This window comes from Pristiophorus japonicus, chromosome 21 (assembly GCF_044704955.1).
Source record: "Pristiophorus japonicus isolate sPriJap1 chromosome 21, sPriJap1.hap1, whole genome shotgun sequence".
Lineage (NCBI taxonomy): Eukaryota > Metazoa > Chordata > Chondrichthyes > Pristiophoridae > Pristiophorus > Pristiophorus japonicus.
The window spans coordinates 43,345,012-43,367,317 of NC_091997.1; the positions used below are offsets into that span (position 1 = coordinate 43,345,012).

The 22,306-nt window shown below is 47.4% G+C and overlaps 1 protein-coding gene across 1 annotated transcript in view; it reads right to left on the minus strand.

The window, feature by feature from the left end:
• LOC139233974 (formin-like protein 1) overlaps positions 1-22,306 on the minus strand; it is a 279,898-nt gene that overhangs the window by 175,928 nt on the left and 81,664 nt on the right. The window lies entirely within an intron of this gene.

Genomic DNA, 22,306 nt, shown 5'->3' on the forward strand with positions numbered 1-22,306 from the left:
ACCTCAGGTAAGTGTGATTGGTTTTTATTTTTAATTTTTTGCAATTTATGTTATGGTGGTGTGAGTTAATTATTGGAAATGTTTTGGGTGTTTTTTCTCAGGATTTCCGCCCCCCCCAGGTCTCTCACAGTGCTCCGAGGCCAGCTGTTTAGCTGGGGATTTTTGCTTACTCAGCCGGCCTAGCGCCCTAAAAGAGATGTGCCTCCCGTAGCGCTCCGCCCCACACTCAGGGCCCAGCTGCCCAATTTTGCTGACTTGAGGCGCAAACTGATCCCGGGCGGTATCAGGACTGCCCCGCTGCCATTAACGCCCCGAAATGAGCAAAGCCGAAAATCCAGTCCTTAAACTTTATGTGTGGCCTATGAGGTCTCATGGTACACGCCTACACAGCTCACAAAGACAAAACATTCGGTCAGATCTGTACTAATAACTCTGGCCGAGATGAACCGCATTGGGAACCAAGTCTCCAACAACTCAACACAAAACCATCTGCAACATAGTGATGACAGCTATAGAGTCAGTACCAACACCCGTACAGACAGCGCGAAGAGGTTACCGTGCTCTCAACACCTCACAGACATCTACAGTCATAACAATTCCTCCCTGTCTGCTGCAAAACAACACGACTTCCTAATGAAGTAATGTCAATTTTTGATTTCTGAGATATAAATAAGGCTGACTGTTCTTAAAAAAAACGTTTTACTTTGCTATTGTTTTTGCTGCTGTCCCCATCCCCAAGATCTGTTTAAAATGCTTCAATGAAAAGGATTTGGAAATTTTACTGCTAGTCAGTGTCGAGGCCTGCTCTGGGCCCAGAAAATAAAGGACACCCTAACAGGCCAAGCCAATTTTCATGAAACTAAAATAATCTCCAAACCTCCTGAGTCTGGCAGTCTCATTCATGAGATCAGTGACGGACTCCAGAGCGAGAAGGTGCTTGTATAGTTGAGAAGAGAATGCAGTGGATCCTTACAATTGGACCCAGTAGCTGAGCCTCACCAGGAAAGGCTGATTCAAGTTACTTTACTGCATGAGTTTGGGTGCCTATAGCTAGAAACCACACCCCAAAATGGGAACATTGGTCATTGAGCAAAAGTTCTCACAAAAAAACTCACGAAAATGAGGGAAGTCAGTGTCCGAAAATTGAGCCATATGGTGTATTAGTCTTGGGGTGCTTTAGAAGGTAGTGTTCATTCTCAGGATGTGGGTGACGCTGGCAAGACTGGTATTTATTGTCCATCCCTTGTTGCCCCGAGGAGGTAGTGGTGGGCCCTTCTTCTTGAACTGCTACAATTATTCTTTGATATAACGGAATGATTTGTTAGGCTACTTCAGTGGGTAGTTAAGAATGAACCATGTTGGTGTGGGTCTGGAGTCACACATAGGCCTCTGGGTAAGGAAGGACATTGGTGAACCAGTTGGGTGTTTACGAAAATCCCAGTTTCATGGTCACTTTTATAGATACTAGTTTTCTTATAAATTTCCAGGTATCTCAGCAGCATTTGTGTGACTTAGCTCTGTCTATCTAAGCCTCAGGTATGGGCTGATAAGTGGCAAATTACATTCGCGCTACACATCCAGTTCCAGGCAATGACTATCTCCAGCAAGAGAGAGTCTAACCACCATCACATAACATTTAATGAAATTACCATTGACCAGAAACTTAACTGGACCAGCCACAACAATACTGTGGCTACAAGAGCAGGTCAGAGGCTGGGTATTCTACGGTGAGTGTCTCACCTCCTGACTTGCCAAAAGCCTTTCCACCATCCACAAGGCACAAGTCAGGAGTGTAATGGAATATTCTCCACTTGCCTGGATGAGTGCAGCTCCAACAACATGCAAGAAGCTCGATACCATCCAAGACAAAGCAGCCCACTTGATCGGCATCCCACCCACCACCTTAAACACTCACTTTATCCATCAACGGTGCACCGTGGCTGCAGTGTGCACCATCTAGAAGATGCACTGCAGCAACTCGCCAAGGCTTCTTCGACAGCACCTCTCAAACCTGCGACCTCTATCACCGAGAAGGACAAGGGCAGCAGGTGCATGGGGACACCACCACCTCCAAGTTCCCCTCCAAGTCACACACCACCCTGACCTGGAAATATATCGGCATTCCTCACCATTGCTGGGTCAAAATCTTGACCTTCCTTCCTAACAGCACTGTGGGAGTACCTTCACCACACAGACTGCAGCGGTTCAAGGCGGCGGCTCATCACCACCTTCTCAAGGGCAATTAGGGATGGGCAATAAATGCTGGCCTTGCCAGCGACGTCCACATCCCATGAATGAATAAAAATATATCCTACAGCTCTTCCCAGGACACACGCCATGGAGATAGCTGTTAGCACAATATCAATGTTCCTACACTTTCTGCTTCTGGATATCTTCACATAAGAACATAAGAAATAGGAGCAGGAGTAGGCCATTTAGCCCCTCGAGCCTGCTCCGCCATTCAGTAAGATCATGGCTGATCTGATCATGGACTCAGCTCCACTTCCCTGCCCACTCCCCATATCCCCTTATCGTTTAAGAAACTGTCTACTTCTGTCTTAAATTTATTCAATATCCCAGCTTCCAGTGCTCTCTGAGGCAGCGAATTCCACAGATCGACAACCATCAGAAGAAATTTCTCCTCATCTCAGTTTTATATAGGCGGCCCCTTATTCTAAGAATATGCCCTCTAGTTCTAGTCTCCCCCATCAATGGAAACAACCTCTCTGCATCCACCTTGTCAAGCCCCCTCATAATCATATACGTTTCGATAATATCATCTCATTCTTCTGAATTCCAATGAGTAGAGGCCGAACCTACTCAACCTTTCTTTATGAGTCAACCCCCTCTTCCCCGGAATCACCGAGTGAATCATCTCTGAACTGCCTCCAAAGCATGTATATCCTTTCGTAAATATGGAAACCAAAACTGCACACAGTATTCCAGGTGTGGCCTCACCAATACCCTGTATAACTGTAGCAAGACTTCCCTCTTTTATACTCCATCCCCTTTGCAATAAAGGCCACGATTCCATTGGCCTTGCTGATCATTTGCTGTACCTGCATACTAACCTTTTGTGTTTCATGCACAAGTACCCCCAGGTTCTGCTGTACTGCAGCACGTTGCAATCTTTCTCCATTTAAATAACAACTTGCTCTTTGATTTTTTTTCTGCCAAAGTGTATGAACTCACACTTTCCAACATTATACTCCATCTGCCAAATTTTTGCCCACTCACTTAGCCTGTCTATATCCTTTTGCAGATTTGTGTGTCCTTTTCAGACATTGCTTTTCCTCCCATCTGTGTATCGTCAGCAAACTTGGCTACGTTACACTCAGTCCCTTCTTCCAAGTTGTTAATATAGATTGTAAATAGTTGGGGTCCCAGCACTGATCCCTGCGGCACCCCACTAGTTACTGGTGGCCAACCAGAGAATGAACCATTTATCCCGACTCTCTGTTTTCTGTTAGTTAGCCAATCCTCTATCCATGCTAATATATTACCCCCAACTCAGTGAACTTTTATCTTGTGCAGTAACCTTTTATGTGGCACCTTGTCAAATGCCTTCTGGAAGTCCAAATACACCCCATCCACTGGTTCCCCTTTATCCACCCTGTTCGTTACATCCACAAAGAATTTCAGCAAATTTGTCAAACATGACTTCCCCTTCATAAAACCATGCTGACTCTGCCTGACTGAATTTTGCTTTTCCAAATGTCCTGCTACTGCTTCTTTAATAATGGACTCCAACATTTTCCCAACCACAGATGTTAGGCTAACTGGTCTATAGTTTCCTGCTTTTTGTCTGCCTCCTTTTTTAAATAGGGGCATTACATTTGCAGTTTTCCAATCTGCTAGGACCTCCCCAGAATCCAGGGAATTTTGGTAAATTACAACCAATGCATCCACAATCCCTGCCGCGACTTCCCTTAGGACCCTAGGATGCAGGGGATTTATCTGCCTTTAGTCCCATTATCTTACTGAGTACCACCTTCTTAGTGATTGTGATTGTGTTAAGCTCTTTCCCCCCCCCCCCACCTTCCCGCCCCCCCATATAGCCCCTAGACTATCCACTGTTGGAATATTGTTAGTGCCCTCTACTGTAAAGACTGATACAAAATATTTGTTGAGAGTTTCTGCCATCTCCATGTTCCCCATTATTAATTCCCCGGTCTCGTCCTCTAAGGGACCATCATTTACTTTAGCCACTCTTTTTCTTTTTATACACCTATAGAAACTCTTGCTACCTGTTTCTTTATTTTGTGCTAGTTTACTTTCATTTTTTAGTCATTCTTTGCTGACTTTTAAAAGCTTCCCAATCTTCTGTCCTCCCACTAGTTTTGGTCACTTTGTTTGCCCTTGTTTTTAATTGGATAACGTCCTTTATTAATACAAAGACAAATTCTAGTAATTCTTTGAAGAATCTTCTTCAAATAATACTCTTTGAGGAAGGGCCGGGAAGTTTGGTCTCTAAACAGAAAATAAGGTCTAAAATCTCTGTTGCTGTAAACAAGTCAACAAAATGTGCTGAATTTCACGATCTTCAATGTTATTTTCATTTAACTAATTAGCAGTTATCAGGCACTGGGTGTACTTTGAGCAGAATGGGCTTTGTAGTGAGGATTTGTCTCTTGCATCTCATTAGTTGGGCTTGTGTAGTTCAGCATTCTAATCATCTACACTTTGTGTGTACCCAGTATAGCAACTTGGCACAAAGAGGTGCGATGACATTGGGCACATGGGTCTATAAGTCGACCTGAATGGTAACCACTTACCTTCTCATTCGTAACTGGGTGCCTCAGGCCCCATAACGAGTGAAGGGACAGATTATCCCCCCACTCCCCAAATCCCACCCCCACCAGTCAACCACTCCCAAGTGCGCTGTAGCAGTTTCCAGTTATATTGCTGCACCAGTTGTTCAGATTTACAGTGGCAGAATTTTCCGGAAAGGGTTCAAATAGAAATGAGTCAGGTAAAAGCAAGCAGAAACAAAAATGTTCTACTGTCTGTCCAGCAATAGCAGCACTGAATACTGGCACAGCACAACAATTGCAACCTTGCAGCGTCAGCCATAACTGAGTGGGTAGCACTCTCGCCTGTGAGTCAGAAGGTTGTGGGTTCAAGTCCCACTCGAGAGACTTGAGCACACAATCTGTGCTGGCACTCCAGTGCGGTGCTGAGGGAGTGCTGCACAGTCTTGTGGATGAGACTTTCAACTGAGGCCCTGTCTGCCCTCTCAGGTGCACGAAAAGGATCCCATGGCACTTTTAAAAGAGCAGGGTAGTTCTCTCCGGAGTCCTGGCCAACATTTATCTGTCAACCAACATCACAAAAATAAGATTATCTGGTCATTTATTTCACTGTTGTTTGGGGCGAAGGAGCAGCGAGATATTGTAGAGGGACGAGATCGGAGCCCAGGAGAGGCGTGAGTTCGGGGCCCAGAAGAGACGAGGGTCCAGGGTCAGCACGGGCCAGCCCACACTGCGATATGTGTGCGCACTAGATCCGTGCAGCAGAGCTGGTCTCCAGTCGTCTTGGTTAATCATTGCCACTGGACCAAGACCTAGTTCTGTCAAGCCCGTGTGGTGGCTGGTGTGCAACGGCCATCCCATGTTAAAAAAATAAATGCACAGGCATCTTCCACCCTTCAGGATGTAGTTCAGGACCTGGAATATTGGGTCCTTCATTGAAACACCTGTGAACTCATCCTTATTTGGCGTGGATGCAACTCTTCCTCGTTTCGAGGGACTGCCTATGATGATGAGTTTGTGGGAGCTTGCTGTGTGTAAATTGGTTGCGGCATTTCCCACATTACAGTAGTGACCACATTTTTTTTTTAAAAAGGTATTCATTGGCTGTAAAGTGTTCTGGGACATCCTCAGGTCGTGAAAGGCGCTATATAAATGCAAGTTCTTTCTTTTTTCTCTGTTCATCCATCTTTCGTTTATTTATAGGAAACACCTTCCTTGTCTGAGGTGAAAGCTCCGGCCCATTCTGTAAGTGAACGCCCTGTAGTAAGCTCCTGAAATAATGCTGAGACTGCTGCCTGTTTCTGAACCTCCGTCTCCCTGTGGGAAGTACTGTGCAGGAGGAGAGAGAGGATCGTGGGAACCCACGTCGGACTCCCTCCGTCTCCTTGCGCCAAATACAATGTACAAGTCGCCAAGAGTAGGCATGACACCATCTGCCATTCCACAAACACAGCGTTTCAACAAAAAAAACCACCACCACCAGATCCTTTCAGGACTGAATCTATTCTCTCAATTTAAAAATAGCAACCGGTAAGAATGGAGTCGATTCTGACTCTTTGTCCATTGGTGTCTCTGTGCTTTGCACAATACAAGCATTTCCTTTCATCTAATGCTAAATACAGACATCCTGTAAATAACAAATGTATTTCAAGGGCCCACTGATATGAAAAAAATACAGAAAGAGACCGGCTTTGTTACTGGTGTGAGATTCAATCTGCAGACACGAGGCTGGACCACATCTCAATAAATATATCTAATAATTCTCTGCATATTATAAATGGTTTGACTGCTTATTTATTTAAAATATTTATTTGTTGCACAGACGGTAGCATTGAACACACATTCTAATGAGCCTCACTTCACTGGGCACTGAAGGGAAATTCTGAAACATAATTTGAGCAATGATAAGGCAGAGTCAGAGAAAGCATCTATGACAGGAGGAATATAGCACAGGATCAAGGGGCAGGGAATAGGGTCATTAACTATATAAAACGGGGAAGAGGAGGGGCTCAGTGTGGGACTGGGCAGGGGGGGGCGGTGGCAGTGTGGGACTGGGCACGGGTGGGGGGGGCGCAGTTTGAGGCTGGGCACAGGGTGGGGGCAGTGTGGGACTGGACACGGGGGAGTGGCAGTGTGGGACTGGACACGGGGGAGGGGCAGTGTGGGACTGGGGACGGGGGGGTGGGGCAGTGTGGGACTGGACACGGGGGAGGGGCAGTGTGGGACTGGGGACGGGGGAGGGGCAATGTGGGACTGGGGACGGGGGGGGTAGGGCAGTGTGGGACTGGACACGGGGGAGGGGCAGGGTGGGACTGGGGACGGGGGGTGGGGCAGTGTGGGACTGGACACGGGGGAGTGGCAGTGTGGGACTGGACACGGGGGAGGGGCAGTGTGGGACTGGACACGGGGGGGTGGGGCAGTGTGGGACTGGACACGGGGGAGGGGCAGTGTGGGACTGGGGACGGGGAAATTGTTGGGATTGTGAAGTGTGGGAGTGGAGTGACAGAAAAAGGAAACAGTGAATGAATTATGTAAGTTGCAATTATATAGCACCTTTCATGACCTCAGGACGTATCAAAGCTCGTTACAGCCAATGAATTACTTTCTGAAGTGCAGTCACTGTTGTAATATAGGAAAGGCAGGCGTACCATCTTACCATCCGGAGGAGGCGGGGGTCCCCGATGGAGTGCACTCTATGCAGGAGTCCTCCCACTATTTATTGGGGACTTGGCCTGTAGGGTGGTGCACGGAGCAGTTCCGTGCAACAAATTTTTAAGCCGGTTCACGGGCTCCCAGGACGCCTGCAATTTCTGCGGTCTGGAAGAGTCCGTGTTCCACGTTTTTACTGAATGTGCGAGGTTGCAGCCCCTGTTCCATTATTTAAAAGGGCTGCTCCTGAAATTCTGGCTGCACTTCAGTCCCACACTCCTGATCTTTGGGCACCCTGTGCGGAGGGGAGCGGGTAGGTCCAAGGGCCTCCTCATAGCACTGCTCCTGGGCATGGCCGAGGGGGCCATCAGCCGGTTCAGCCTGACTGCCTGCCTCTCTTCCGTGCTTACATCCGAGCCAGGGTGTCCCTGGAGATGGAGCACGTGGTGTCCACCGGTACGCTCGCGGCCTTCCGTGAGAGGTGGGCACTGGAGGGACTGGAGTGCATCATCACCCCCGGCAACCAAATTTTAATTTAATTTTATATGTTTTAAAGTTTAATTTATTTTTATTGCTGGGTTTTAGTGTCCCCCTCCCCTTTTATAGGGGGCACTTGTAAGTTTACGGTTTTAGTGCCCAAAATAACCCACAAAAAAACAAAAAAATATATAAAAAGGGCTTGGAAAAATGTTTGGAGTGTCCCCCAGATCAGGGGGCAGTTGATTTAACTGTTTATTTTGTTTTCCAACAAAGGTGTTGTAGGAAAGGCGCTAGCCAATTTGTGCACAGCAAGCTCTCACAAGCAGCCAGGAGATAATCTGTTTTAGTGGTGTTCGTTGAGGGCTAAATATTGGCCAGGACACCAGAATTGTTCTGCTCTTCTTCGAAAAGTGTCATGGGATCTTTTACGCCTAAATGTGAGGACTGAAGGATCGTCGGTTTAAGGTCTCACCCGAAAGATGCCACCTCCGACAGTGCAGCACTCCCTCAGTCTTGAAATCCACTTCAGAAAGAGTCCGAAAAAGAACGATTTACAGGATGCGGCTAATAGAATGAGGTCAAAGTTCAAGTCTTAACATTGCTTTGAATGAGAGAATTGAGTGAAATACTATACAGGGCCCCCTGTTTACAGTCCCATGAGGAAGTCTGGTCCCTGTGACTAAAACCCTGACAGCTGCCCTCATAAATGAGAATAAATTCATATTGACATTTAATTATTGTGTAAAAATGTGCCTACTTGAGCCAGCTGTGCTCAACTCGTAGCACGCTTACCTCGAGGTCACAATAATGTCGGCTGACACTACAGTCCAGCGTGCTCGGAGATGCTGGCCTTTGGATGAGCCAATCAGCAGGTCTTAGCAGCACACTTCAGCTATTAATATTCTTAAATCCTAGTTCAGAAACCACACGGTGACAATGGCGAGGAATAATGTGATTAACAGGCAGCCAATGAGAAGGCCTCAATTGCCCTACTCCAGGGTACAATTAGAGATTGCGCATTTGATCTATCACAGTACAATTTACAGCCGAGCATCTCACACCTCACCCTATAAATTAGCACAGTTCAGCCCCCTCTAACTCCTGGCAGTTCTTGGGTACGCGCACAGAGTGCAGAGTGAGGCCGCGGTGAGCACAGAGAGTCCGGCCAGGCTCGACAGGCCGGCTTCCCCACCCGTTCTTCCTCCCTTGGCTGTTGCCGTGGTGCACTGGGCTTCTCGGCACTTGTCGGTGGCTCAGGTCCTTAGTCCAGTGGTCCGTACCACACTCTTTCCTGCTGTGTCCCACATCTGGGCCAGCCTCATGCCTCTGTATGGAGTTAGGTCACAGATCAGCCATGATCTCACTGAATGGTGCAACAAGCTCGAGGGGCTGAATGACCTGCTCCTCTTCCTACAGTCCTCAGAAGCTTCGGTGTACTCCTTTTTCCGCCCCCCCCCCCCCTCCCTCACTGTGACACTAAATGGGTTTCTGACACAAGCTTGTAAATCACTACTCGTGCTGAACTTTCTCGCTCTCCTTCTGTCCTCTTTGCTTGCACATTCTGGCCTTCACCTTGCACTTCCTCATTTACTTTCTAACTGGTGCTCTTCAGCCTCTCCAACCCCCTTAGCACCTTTAGTAGTTCTTCTAATCATCCCAAACCTTCCCCACGTACTCTTCCGGCACTGTCTACTTGTCTCTTCCTCAGCCTTACCTCAATCTAGCTTCCCCTCCACCGCACTTCAAAGGATATATTGGCCTTCGAGAGGGTACAGCTTAGATTCACCAGAACACTGGGGTTTAGAGTGTTAAATTAGGAGGGCAGGCTGCACAAACTTGGCTTGTAGCCCCCTTGTGTATAGAAGATTATCTAATCAAGCTGCTTAATGATAAGATCAATACTGTCGATAAAGAACTGCTTCCTCCGGTGGGGTAATTGAGAACAAGAGGGCTTTAGAGCTAAGCCATTCAGGTGTGAAATCAGGAAGCACTTTTTCCACACAAAGGTAAGTGGAAATCTGAAACGCTCTCTCCCAAAAGTCTGTGGATTTGGGTCAATTGGAGCTTTCAAGACAGAGATTGCTAGATTTTTGTTAGGTAAGGGCATTGTAGCATATTTGCTTCATGGATTCTTTGCTTAAGAATTCATAGCAACACATTGCTATTAAGAACTAGTTGGTTTATTAGCAAAGGTTTAACAACCACACTACACATTATCGGTTCATCCACCAGGCTCACAAACGCCTGCCTCATTGTGGATCCCCCGAACCCAACTGTCTAGGGTTTTATTGAGTTGTGTGAACACCATGTGACTGGCTAAGCCACTCACAATGCAACAGCTCTACAACTATTTTTAGTTGAACATTAATACAAGTGCCCCCTTATTAGAGGGGCACTAAACTGACAAATAAACAAATTAAACTTTAGACATTAAGTGGCTCAAATTAAAATTTGGTTGCCGGTGGTGGTGATGGACTCCAGTCCCTCCGGCAACCATCTCTTGCGGAAGGCCGCGAGCGTACCGGCGGACACAGCATGCTCCATCTCCAGGGACACCCTGGCTCGGATGTAACCGCGGAAGAGAGGCAGGCAGTCAGACTGAACGACCCCTCGACCGCCCGCTGCCTGGACCGGTTGATGGCCATCTTGGCCGTGCCCAGGAGCAGTCCTACGACAAGGCCTTCTGATCTGCCCGCTCCCCTCCTCACAGGCCCAAAGATCAGGAGTGTGGGACTGAAGTGCAACCAGAATTTGAGGAGCAGCCCCTTCAAATATTGGAAGAGGAGCTGCAAACTTGCACACTCAACATAAACGTGGAACACGGACTCTTCCAGACCGCAGAAATTGCAGGCGGAGTCTGTGAACTGACTTAAAAACATATTGCACAGGACTGCTCTGTGCAACACCCTCCAGGTCAAGTCCCCAATAAATAGAGGGAGGACTCCCACATAGAGTGCACTCCATCGGGGACCACCGACTCCTCTGGATGGCAAAATGGTATGCCATGGCGTGTCCGGACAGCAGATGAGGATGGCAAGGTGGAGAGTGTGCAAGAGCAGCCCGCAATAGCTCAACAACTATTTTGTTGCGTCATTAGTACAAGTGCCCCCTTATTAAAGGGGGGGGGGGGTGTTGGGCACTAAAACCAACACAATAAACAAATTAACTTTTGGCAGTGAACTTAATTCAAATTAAAATTTGGTTTCCAGGGGTGATGATGCACTCCAGTCCCTCCGGTGCCCACCTCTCGCGGAAGGCCGCAAGCGTACCGGTGGACACCGTGTGCTCCATTTCCAGGGACACCCTGGCTCGGATGTAACCGCGGAAGAGAGGCAGGCAGTCAGGCTGAACGACCCCCTCGACCGCCCACTGCCTGGACCGGCTGATGGCCCCTGGCCATGCCCAGGAGCAGTCCTACGAGGAGGCCCTCGGGCCTACCCGCTCCCCTCCGCACAGGGTGCCCAAAGATCAGGAGTGTGGGACAGACGTGCAACCAGAATTTGAGCAGCCCTTTCAAATAATGGAACGGGGCTGCAACCTCGTACATTCAATAAAAACATGGAACACGGACTCTTCCAGACCGCAGAAATTACAGGCAGCCTGGGAGTCCATGAACCAACTTAAAAACTTATTGCATGGGACTGCTCCGTGCAACATCCTCCAGGCCAAGTCCCCAATAAATAAAGTGAGTACTCTCGCGAAGAGAGCACTCCATTGGGGACCTCCTCCTCCTCCTGACGGCAAGCTGGTGCGCCATGGCGTGTCCAGACAGCAGACGATGATGGCAAGGTGGAGAATGTGCAAGAGCAGCCCGTACAGGAAGCCCCTCCACGCAGAACTGAAAGGCACGGAGCGGTTTTCCCCAAGACGGCTCAAGTTGTGAGGCGCCAGCTCCCGAGGGAGGAATTCTCAACAGCTCTACAACTCTTTTTGTTGTGAACAAAATTAAATCAAGTGACCCCTGATCTGGGGGACAATCCAATCACTTTTCAAGAGCCCTTTTTTGGGGGGTTTTTTGCATTTTTTTTAGGGCAGTAAAAAACACAAATTACCAACAGCCCTACAACTATTTTGAGTTGTTTCAGTAATCAAGTGTCCCCTGATTAAAGGAGGGGGCTCACTCCAAAAACTTTTCAGGTGCCCCCTTGTTTTTTTTTTTCCGAGGGCACCAAAACCCAACAGCTCTACAACTCTTTTTGGTTCAAGACAATTAAACAATTAAATCAAGTGCCCCCTGATTAAAGGGGGGGGGGGAACGGGGACGACAGTCTAAACACTTTTCAATGCCCTTTTTTATTCAACAGCTCTACAACTCTTTTAGTTGTAAAACAGTTAAATCAAGTGCCCCCTGATCTGGGAGACACTCCAAACACTTTTCAAGGCCCTTTTTTTTTTCACCAGCTCTACAACTCTTTTGTTGAGAACAAATAAACAATTAAATCAAGTGCCCCCTTATTAAAAGGGAGGGGGGGGGGAACACTCCAAACATTTTTCAATGCCCTCTTTTTGGTTGTGTTTTTTTTCATCAGCTCTACAACTCTTTTGAGAGAGAACAATAAACATTAAATCAAGTGCCCCCTTATTAAAGGGCGGGGGGGGGGGGGGTGGAACACTCCAAACAGTTTACAATCCAACAGCTCCACAACTCTTTTGTTGCAACCAATAAATAAATATTAAATCAAGTGCCTCCTTATTAAAGGGGGAGGGGGAGAATACTCCAAACAGTTTACAGAGCCTTTTTCTTGTTTTTGTTTCCAACAGCTCTACAACTCTTTTAGTTGTGAAACCAAATTAAACAGTTAAATCAAGTGCCCCCTGATCTGGGGGACACTCCAAACACTTTTCAATACCCTCTTTTTGGTTGTTTTTTTTTTCATCAGCTCTATAACTCTTTTGTTGTAAACAAAAATAAACAATTAAATCAAGTGTCCCCTGATTAAAGGGGCGGAGACACTCCAAAACTTTCAAACAGGTGCCCTTTTTTTGTTTTTTGTTTTTTCATCAGCACTACAACTCTTTTGATTGGAGAAAAAATAAACATTAACTCAAGTCCCCCCTGATCTGGGGGACACTCCAAATACTTTCAAACAAGTGCCCTTTTTTTGGGTGTTTTTTGGGGTTTTTTTTGGGCACTAAAACCATAAAATTACAAGAGCCCCCTATAAAAGGGGTGGGGGGACACTAAAACCGGCAATAAAACAAATTAAACTTTAAAATCATCAGCACTACAACTCTTTTTGGGGACAAAAATAAACATTAAATCAAGTGCCCCCCGATCTGGGGGACACTCCAAACATTTTTCAAGGCCCTTTTTTGTGTTATTTTTTGGTGGTTTTTTGTTTTTTTTTTGTAGTTTTTTTTTGTTGTTTTTTTTTTGGGACTAAAATCATAATTTTTACAAGTGCCCCCTATAAAAGGGGAGGGGGACACTAAAACCGGCATTTTAAACAAATTAAACTTTAAAATCATCAGCACTACAAACCTGTGAGCATACTCACAGGTGCATGCATTACAGGTATCAAAGGATATGGAGCAAAGGTGGGTAAATGGGGTTGAGATAAGCCGAGATCTAACTGATTGACCTATATCTGTTCGTATAGACACATACAACAGTTAATCCCCCACTTTTTTCACAGCTTCAAAGCTGCTCCCAATGACTCGACTTAACCTCCCCCAATCCCCAACCCCCTCAGCACCGTCCAGGCAGCCCCAGGTTTGGCACTGCCGCTGCTCCCTTTGATAATCAGAGGCTCTGGGATTGTGCGGTCGAGCCTTGAGGCCAGGACCACTTCAGTTCAGGGTGATGTTAAACATTCTAGGCCAATATTCAAACAAAGAGGATGGTTCCTGGCCAACCATCCCCTCCCACCGCCCCCCACACCACCCGCCCCACCCCCCGCAAATCAACACCACATTGGCTGCTCATTTCTTGTCGCTCGGTAGACACCGGTGGCAGAGAATGGCTGTCACAGTTGCCTACATAACATTGCTCTGCGAGGTTCAGTCATCGTGTGAAATGCGTTCGATGTTAAGGTGCTACCAACATTTATCTTTCAGTGCTAAATATACTTTGTCAAACTCATTAGGCGATTGTGTGAAATTGTCTTGGGCAATTTGGAGATAAGAATGCAGTAAGTAGGCAGGGCACTCTGCAGCTGTAGACAACCCAACACGCTACAATACTGGGCGGCATCAGGACCCCCATTGAAGGTCAACATATTCAAGATGGCGGACAGTGCTTGACATGTCAAATTCAGAAAGCAATGTTAAGTTCCATTGAATTGTTTCTTTTGCATCTCTACCATATACCATGTTTGAAATAGGAAAGACGACTGATAATACAAGACACTGGAACATTGAAGAGCACCTATAGACGGAGGTTTACACAGCCTTGGAAGTTGCTCTGTTGAACCTTGGAACAAGCTATGATACTGAAGAGTTATAGTGGCTCCATCATGAACGAAGGGCTCAGTTAGTAATGACTGTTGTACAAATTCCCCTCATCAATCACGCATTTCATCACCGCCTTTTCATTTATATGTGAAGGAAAGTTCCTTCGAGCCCCGTACATCATGCACCAGAAATACATCTGCCAAATCGGGACATATTTTGAGCAGGGCCTCTTGGGGTCAGGAAGCTGTGCGAACAGCCCTTCTGCTTTCTGTTTCCTGTCTTCAGCTCCACAACACTTCCCCCCAGCCCCCCAACTCCACCCCTCCCCAAGACTGTTGTAACAGTTAGTGCAGTGCCTTGGTGGCTGTGAGGAAATGTCAGTTTACTGGTTTCGAGCAGATAATATCTCACCTCAGAAAGCCTCCATCACTTCCTGTTTGCCACGCAGAATGATGACATCACCACTATCCCTCCTTCACCCCCACCCCCCCTCCGCCCCTCTCCTCCCGCACTCCCACCTGCCTGTATCTGTCTCAAAACTTATTTGCCAACCACATCCCCAGATTTCCGGCTCAGGAAGAAGTGGAATAACATTTAAACCAATTAGCTAAATGAATAACTTGGGACAGGAATAGCGTTCACACGAACAGGCACACATTGCAGAGACACTGCCTTCCTGCAGAGCAGTCACAGGTGATTGTATCGTGGCTGTACCACACCTCCATGTTTGAGAGTCTGAACTGGGAACAAATGCAGCTATTGACAGCTCATCTTGAAGGCCGAAGGGATTATCAGCACCACTGAGACAGAGAGAGAGACAGAGAGAGAGAGACAGAGAGTGAGAGAGAGACAGAGAGAGAGAGAGAGAGTGAGAGAGAGACAGAGAGCGAGACAGAGAGAGAGAGAGAGACAGACAGACAGAGAGAGACAGAGAGAGAGACAAAGACAAAGAGAGAGACGGAGAGAGAGAGACAGAGAGAGAGAGAGAGAGACAAAGACAAAGAGAGAGATCAGAGAGAGAGACACAGAGAGAGAAAGAAAGAGAGCGAGACAGAGAGAGAGACCTCAGGACTCCAATGAAGTATTTTTCAAGTGTCTTCACGGTTGTAATGTAGGAAAAGCTGCAGACATTTTGCGCACAGCAAGCTCCCATGACCAGCAATGTGATAGATAATCTGTTTTTAGATGTTGGTTGAGGGATAAATATTAGCCAGGACACCGGGAAGAACTTTTCGCCCTGATCTTCTTCTCAAATAGTGTCATGGGATCTTTTACGTCCACCAGAGAGAACAGACGGGGCCTCGGTTTAACGTCTCCTCCGAAAGACGGCACTTACGACAGTCAGTGCAGCACTCCCTCAGCACTGCACTGGAGTGCCAACCTAGAAGTCTCTGAAGTGGGACTTGAACCCACAGGCTTCTGATTCAGAGGCGAGAGTGTTACCCCACCCCCGAGCCATGGCTGACACTGGGGAGGGCGCGCGGGGGGGGGGGGGGGGGGGGAGGGCGCGCGGGGGGGGGGGGGGGGGAGAATTAAAAAAAAATTGAGTTGGCAATGAAGCAGGCTGTGAATACTCCCCTACATTATTAATTAAAGGAGTATTGTTCGGCTGAAGTGTCTGGTGAGATATCTAATACATTTGTCAACCCTTATGAAGAGGTTATGTAGCAATCATTGTCCCACACCAGCAAATATATATTCATCTGAACTGCCACGGCACAGCAAGCTGCCCTGGTATTGCCTGCCGTGTTCATGCCAGCAGCTCAGAGGCTGCCCTTACCAAACACGGTAGCATAGTGGTTATGACTATATATATATATATATATATATCCTCCGCCCCTGCCTCAGCTCATCTGCTGCTGAAGCCCTCATCCATGCCTTTGTTAGCTCTAGACTTGACTATTCCAACGCACTCCTGGCTGGCCTCCCACATTCTACCCTACATAAACTTGAGGTCATCCAAAACTCAGCTGCCCGTGTCCTAACTTGCACCAAGTCTCGCTCACCCATCACCCCTGAGCTCACTGACCTACATTGGCTCCCGGTTAAGCAACGCCTCGATTTCAAAATTCTCATCCTGGTTTACAAATCCCTCCATGGTCTTGCTCCTCCCTATCGCTGTAATCTCCTCCAGCACCACAACCCCCCTCAAGATATCTGCGCTCCTCCAATTCTGCCTTCTTGAGCATCCCTGATTATAATCGCTCAACCATTGGTAGCCGTGCCTTCAGCTACCTGGGCCCCAAGCTCTGGAATTCCCTCCCTAAACCTCTCTGCCTCTCTACCTCTCCTTAAAACCTACCTCTTTGACTAAGTTTGTGGTCATCTGCCATAATTTTTTATGTGGTTCAGTGTCAAATGTGTTTGTTTTGTCTTGTAACACTGCTGTGAGCGCCTTGGGATGTTTTACTACGTTAAAGGCACTATATAAATACAACTTCTTGTTGTTGTTACTGGACTAGTAATCCAGAGGCCTGGATTAATGATCCAGAGACATGAGTTCAAATCCCACCACGGCAGCTGGGGAATTTAAATTCAGTTATTAATAAATCTGGAACAAAAAGCTAGTACCAGTAATTGTGACCATAAAACTACGTGATTGTCGCAAAAACTAATGTCCTTTAGGGAAGGAAATCGGCTGTCCTTAACTGGTCTGACATATGTGACTCCAGACCCACAGCAATGTGGTTGACTCTTATCTGCTTTTGAAGCATCGAAGCACTGACCACACTCGACCAGCTCCGTTGGGCGGGCCACATCGTCCACATGACCGACACGAGACTCGCGAAGCAAGCGCTCTACTCAGAACTCCGACACGGCAGGCGATCCCCAGGTGGGCAGAGGAAACGTTTCAAGGACACTCTCAAAGCCTCCTTGATAAAGTGCAACATCCCCACCGGCACCTGGGAATCCCTGGCCAAAGACCCAAGTGGAGGAAGAGCATCCGGGAGGGCGCTGAGCACCTCGAGTCTCATCGCCGAGAGCATGCAGAAAGTAAACTCAGACAGCGGAAGGAACGTGCGGCAAACCAGTCCCACCCACCCTTTCCTCCAACCACTGTCTGTCCCACCTGTGACAGAGACTGTAATTCCCATATTGGACGGTTCACCTGAGAACTCACTTTTAGAGTGGAAGCAAGACTTCCTCGATTTCGAGGGACTGCCTATGATGATGATGATGTTGCTTTCTGAAATGGCCCAGCAAGCCACTCAGTTGTACAAGGCGGCTCACCACCACCTTCTCACAGATAATTAGTGACGGGCAATAAACGCTGGCCTTGCCGGCGACGCCCACATCCCATGAACGAATAAAATAAAAATGACTATGGGGTTGTCTCCAGGTGAGTGAGATTTTCACGTCGGGGGGGGGGGGCGGTACCAGCCCCAAGTGCGGCGCATTATAAAAGCAATGTTGAACATTCCAACAGCAGAGTTAGCTCCTTGCTGGTGTCTCAGGTGAGTTTCTGCCGCTATGTTTTATGCATTGAAGATTGAGGGATGATCTGATCAAGGTGTTTAAAATGATAAAGGGACTTGACAGAGTAGACACAGATAATCATTTTCCTCTGGTGGGGGAACCAAGAAACGGTGGGGGGGGGGGTCATAATCTTGCAGTTAGATCTGGGTCATTTAGGAGGAAAATCGAGAAGCACTTTTTCAAACAAAGGTTTGTAGAAATCTGGAATTCTCTCCCCCCAAAGGCTGCGGATGCGGGGGAGCCAATCGGAGCTTTCAAGGCTGAGATCGATAGAGTTTTGTTTGGTCAGGGAACCAAGGGATATGGAGCTAAGGTGGGTAAATGGAGTGGAGGTGTTGATCGGCCATGATGTAATTGAATGGCAGAGCAGGTTCAGGGGGCCGAATGGCCTAGCCTGGTTCTTCATGTCCGTATGTAACTTTGGAAGGGATATTTTGTACAATACTCCCTCCCCAATCTGATGTCTAGCTCCAGTGTCATGTTGAACAGCATGATATTACTTTTATTTCCTACCCTCCGCTCTCAGAAGCATTGATGGGTTTGGCTCTATGGGCATCCTCCAGTACCTCACCGAAGGAGCCATCCTTCAGCTGTGAGTCTCCAGGCTGCCTGATTGTGGAGGGCATCACAGCTACACCTGATTCGATGTCCACACATTACAGTACAGAGCATTGGATCATGAACTGCGATTGGTTTTCCCCCTCCCCAGGGCAATGCAGTGCCCTCAACTGTTGCTGCCTGCCACTATCCAGTAACTCATACCGGAAAACTGCACGTCATTTTGCAGAAGATTGGTCTTGGCTGCAATGACCTCTCAATATTGGCAATCTGACTTCAAACGTGAATAATGGGGTCTTCAGTACTGGAGAGTTATGGTGGCCTAGCAAATCTACTTCAGTGCAAGTCTTTGAGGAAAAGAAAGAAAGAGTTGCATTGATATAGCACCTTTCACGACCACCTCAACAACTGTCTCAAAGTTGTTACAGCCAATGAAGTACTTTCCACAAAAGCATTGTGATAATGACCAAATAATCTTTTTTTTAACGTTGATTGAGGGATAAATATTAGCCAGGACACCGGGGATAACTCCCCTGTTCTTCTTCGAAATAGTGTCATGCGATCTTTCAGGTCCACTTGAGAGAGCAGACGGGGCCTTGGTTAACATGTCATCCAAAAGACACCACCTCCGACAGTGCAGCACTCCCTCAGCACTGCACTGGAATGTCAGCCTAGATTTTTGTGTTCAGGTTCCTGGAGTGGGACTTGAACCCACAACCTTCCAACAAAGGCGAGTGTGCTACCCACTGAGCCACAGCTGATGCTGGAGATAGAGAGAAGAGGAGAGAGAGAGAAGGGAAGAAAACTAGGTGCAAAAATGTGAAGCTTCTCGTTATCTAATATTTTTACGATGACTGAGAAAGCCACCTTGAATATCAGATCCACTGTGCAGCTCCTCACTTGGCAAATCAATTTTGGATAAATTTCTTGTATTTCAATAACCAGCGAGTAATTGTCCTGAATTGTCCAGCCTTGGAATTAAATTCTAAGATCAGGTCAGCAAAACAACATTTTCATCTTGGTTCGTTACCCGAGCCGGTACAACAGGTACCAGGGGAGCTTTTACCTGCCCTCGTTCATTCCAACAAGTGTCATCGACAAGTGGTCCCCCTAGACTCTGGTGCCGGAACACAGATTTATTCGAACTGTATTTATTATTTAATGGCCTTCAATTTATTGTCTCTACAGGCCATGCATTATCCAAAGCCGAGAGAGCAATCTGCCTTCCGGGGCTCTGCCAATCGCCTACCACAAGCTGCTCGGAAAAGTTTAACAGGGCCTGCGATGGCTCGGATAGTTAGAACTCATCATCCATCATAGGCAGTCCCTAGAGATCGAGGAAGACTTGCTTCCACTCTTAACGTGAGTTCTTAGGTGGCTGAACAGTCCAATACCAGAACCACAGTCCCTGTCATAGGTGGGACAAATAGCCGTTGAGGGAAGGGGTGGGTGGGACTGGTTTGCTGCACGCTCCTTCCGCTGCCTGCGCTTGATTTCTGCATGCTCTCAGCGACAAGACTCGAGTTGCTCAGCGCCCTCCCGGATGCACTTCCTCCACTTCGGGCGGTCTTTGGCCAGGGACTCCCAGGTGTCAGTGGGAATGTTGCACTTAATGAGGGAGGCTTTGAGGATGTCCCTGTAACGTTTCTGCTGCCCACCTTTGGCTCGTTTGCCGTGAAGGAGTTCCGAGTAGAACGCTTGCTTTGGCATGTCTAGCATGTGAATGATGCGGCCTGCCCAGCTGAGCTGATCAAGTGTGGTCAGTGCTAGAACTGTTGGGAACAGGGGTAGCCCATTCAGCCCCTCGAGCCTCCTCGACCATTCAAGTGGATCACGGGCGAGTCACACCTCAACTTCATTTTCCTGCCATAGCTCCATATCCCTTGGTACCCTTACCGATCAGAAATCTATCGGTCTCAGTCTTGAAAGCTCCCATTGAGCCAGCAGCCACAGCCTTGTGGAGGTGAGAGTTACAAGTTTCTCCTACCCTTTGTGTGAATATCCGAATGATCCCGCTTCAATCAGTCCCAACATTAAAGTCCACACTGAGAAAAGCGGGGTGCAAGACGACCAACCAGCGGTCAGTTGATCGACAGAAAACCGCCTTCCCACCACAACTGCGGACACAGACCCTTTCAACCCATTCCTCATCACATTTTATTTCCCTCCTTCTGCAAGGGGATTTGTAGCTTTGGTTAGTTTTTCAATCAGTTTTCTGGCATTTACTTCTTCCACAACAGGCCTGGTATATATTACCTTCCAACTCCACCCACCGCCTCCACCCCCCGCCCCCCACATAAATGGGCTGCAGGATGTTAAAACCCTTCCACCACATAAGGCTAACCACCGAATCGGCCGGTATAATCTGGTTACAGCAACGAGCAGTTTGAAAGTTGGTAGCACCAATGCGTCCTCTGATCAGGATATCCCCCCCGCCCCCCACTCAATATAAGAGACATTCTGAGGTGACACATCAACCCCACTAGTATCATGATCGCCACATGAAGCTGTGTGGAAGACCTGTTGCCAAGACTGAAGATCACCATTTTGGTGGCACAGTCAGCACACTATCCCAGCAAATAGCTTTTCTAATCAAATATTTTATCAGGACAAAGATGTGCTCCCCTGAACAAGGAACTCAAGCAGCTGTGTGTATATCACTCGCCTAACAATACCAGTTCTCATTTTAGCATTTTCATCACTTTAAGCAAACACAGGAATATACAACAATTACTACAGTTTGTACGTAACAAATAATCAAGGAGTTTCTGAAAAAGCAATCTCCGGTAGCTATACATAGAAAAGGCTAAATATAAATAGGAATCCTTACATGGAAGTTGCCAAGAACAACACAAAAATGTCTCAGACAGAAAGCCATAGTAGAGTCTACACAGCTACCTCATCACTTAGAGGAACAATCAGAGCCCTTGATTGCTGCACTCAGAGTCGTGTGTGTTAAAACATTTATTCCCGAGTAACTTTCTCTTCCAGAACCTAGACCTGGTGAATTATTCTTGAGTTGCGGATGTGACATGAGGTCTCCCCCTAGACAGAGCCTGCAACCATTGTTATACAGGCTGGTCCAGTGTCACGAAGCACACATCCTTCCCGGTTCAATGGCTGGAGTCTCCAGACAAACTGGTCAATTGAACACTGTAGATAGAGCCTGCAGCCACTTTTATTCTGAATTTCCTGTCATCAAACTGAACGATGTTTCCGGTCATGCATCCAAAGTCAGCGTCAAGCACTCTGCAGTCAAGTGTAACGCTGTTACATGCCCCGTCTACTCTGCCCCCGCAGTGAACCTCAGCGTCACCCTCTGAAGACCACCCCTTTGCTGTACCCATGTGACAACTGTTGATCATAAGAACATAAGAATTAGGAGCAGGAGTAGGCCATTTGGTCCCTCGAGCCTGCTCCGCCATTTAGTATCATGGCTGATCTGATCATGGACTCAGCTCCACTTCCCTGCCCGCTCCCCATAACCCTTGACTCCTTTATCACTCAAAAATCTGTCTATCTCCGCCTTAAATATATTCAATGGCCCAGCCTCCACAGCTCTCTGGGGCAGAGAATTCCACAGATTTACAACCCTCTGAGAGAAGAAATTCCTCCTCACCTCAGTTTTAAATAGGTGGCCCCTTATTCTGAGACTATGTCCCCTAGTTCTAGTTTCCCCTATGAGTGGAAATATCCTCTCTGCATCCACCTTGTTGAGCCCCCTCATTATCTTATATGTTTCAATAAGATCACCTCTCATTCTTCTGAATTCCAATGAGTATAGGCCCAACCTCCTCAACCTTTCCTCATAACTCAACCTCCTCATCGCCGGAATCAACCAAGTGAACCTTCTCTGAACAGCCTCCAATGCATGTATATACTTCCTTAAAAACGGAGAACAAAACTGTACGCAGTACTCTACTGTTTCACACCAGCTATCTTTTGGCCTTTGAGCGAGATTGCCAACTTGGTGCTGAATTAGGGATATTTTGGCACCA